Below are 694 nucleotides of genomic sequence, written 5' to 3'. Positions count from 1 at the left end.
AGAGAGAGAAAGATGCCGTAAATTGTAAATTGTAAAAAGAACATATATATTTTATATCGATGCAGTTTTATGAACAAGACTTTTGAAAATCTTTATCACATATTTCTATAAATTCATCACTAGTGAGACAAATAACACATATCAAATTTACTTATAAAATATTTTGTAATAATGAAAAAATGAAAATTGTAGAAAGAAATGACAAAGAAAAAGAAAGACAAATAAAATTCACAAAAAATTAATTAATTAATTAAAAAAATTAATGAAAAGATAATTAATTTTTATTAAGCGCTTCTGGCAAGTATACTTGATGGCAGTTTGGTAATAAAATTTCTGTTATGAGTCGATTCAAGGAATGCACATGTCATGTGTTTGATTACATAGGTGCGAAGTATTAGTTTCACGCTTCTGTCTTTTCTTGTTTCCCAAATCATAGCATTTCTCGTTCCTTCTCTTCTAAGCATTAAGTATACGCTGACAGAGCGCATATTACAAGATACGGTCTATCTCTTTGTACGAGGGCTGTATGATAAGTACCCGTGTTTAACGACTGATAGCGCCACTGACTCAAAATCTGTATACCATCGTTTAACGCCATCTTTCGAACGACGCCTGTCAAAATTTCAGACAGATTTATCGAGTAGTTTTGTTTTGATAGCTGTTGAAAGTGGGCAAGTTTGTGTTTGTTTGCAAC

Source organism: Formica exsecta, unplaced genomic scaffold, assembly GCF_003651465.1.
Source record: "Formica exsecta isolate Colony F162 unplaced genomic scaffold, ASM365146v1 scaffold440, whole genome shotgun sequence".
Classification (NCBI taxonomy): Eukaryota; Metazoa; Arthropoda; class Insecta; order Hymenoptera; family Formicidae; genus Formica; species Formica exsecta.
Note: the sequence above shows the minus strand (reverse complement) of the source record.